Genomic DNA, 665 nt, shown 5'->3' on the forward strand with positions numbered 1-665 from the left:
TGTCGTCTCTTAAAATTGTAAATACGTGTACCATAATCTTTCGTGTAAGCATACAGCCTAAGACCTTACCAATTCAGTTCATATTCCTCTAGTTTGTTGTCTATATTTTCTTGACTATTTTGAGGGTGGTAAATTATGTTCACTTGCTGAAAGATATATATATATATATATATATATATATATATATATATATATATATTATATATATGCCAGACGCCATGTATCCCAAACGGGGTGGCCAAGGGCTTAGAGTTAATTGTTTTACAGGGAGGGACACTAATCCTCCACCAACCCCACTTGACACATAGGGAGAACGTTATACCAACAGCATCTGGTGTTTCCAGGCGGTCACCCATCCAAGTACTAACCTGACCCAACGTTGCTTAACTTCGCTGATCGGACGGGAAGTGGTGTACTCAACGTGGTATGGCTGTTTGCTAAAAGAAACTTGCTCAAAATTAGGACGCATGTAATATAAGCATGCTTGGGATGGTAGAGTAGGGTCGTGTAAACACACCATGACCTTCATTCCCTTCCCATAATTGTTCGCAGCTTTTCATAGGGCCCCCTAACTCAACATCAATGACACCGAAACAGTAAAGTGTTGTTCAAGGCCAGCAGCTATGAAGGGGTTAAAGGAATACTGTATGAAAAATTCAAAATGA

The 665-nt window shown here is 39.5% G+C and overlaps 1 non-coding gene across 1 annotated transcript; it reads right to left on the reverse strand.

Moving 5' to 3' along the window:
* Positions 1-319: 319 nt before the first annotated feature.
* Positions 320-438, reverse strand: LOC145390818 (5S ribosomal RNA). Its single transcript, XR_013895731.1, has one exon. It is a non-coding gene; the product is annotated as a 5S ribosomal RNA (ribosomal RNA).
* Between the last annotated feature and the right edge of the window lie 227 nt (positions 439-665).

This window comes from Coenobita brevimanus, chromosome 15 (genome assembly GCF_032717465.1).
Source record: "Coenobita brevimanus isolate Jiangsu-jjx chromosome 15, ASM3271746v2, whole genome shotgun sequence".
In the NCBI taxonomy this organism is placed as follows: domain Eukaryota; kingdom Metazoa; phylum Arthropoda; class Malacostraca; order Decapoda; family Coenobitidae; genus Coenobita; species Coenobita brevimanus.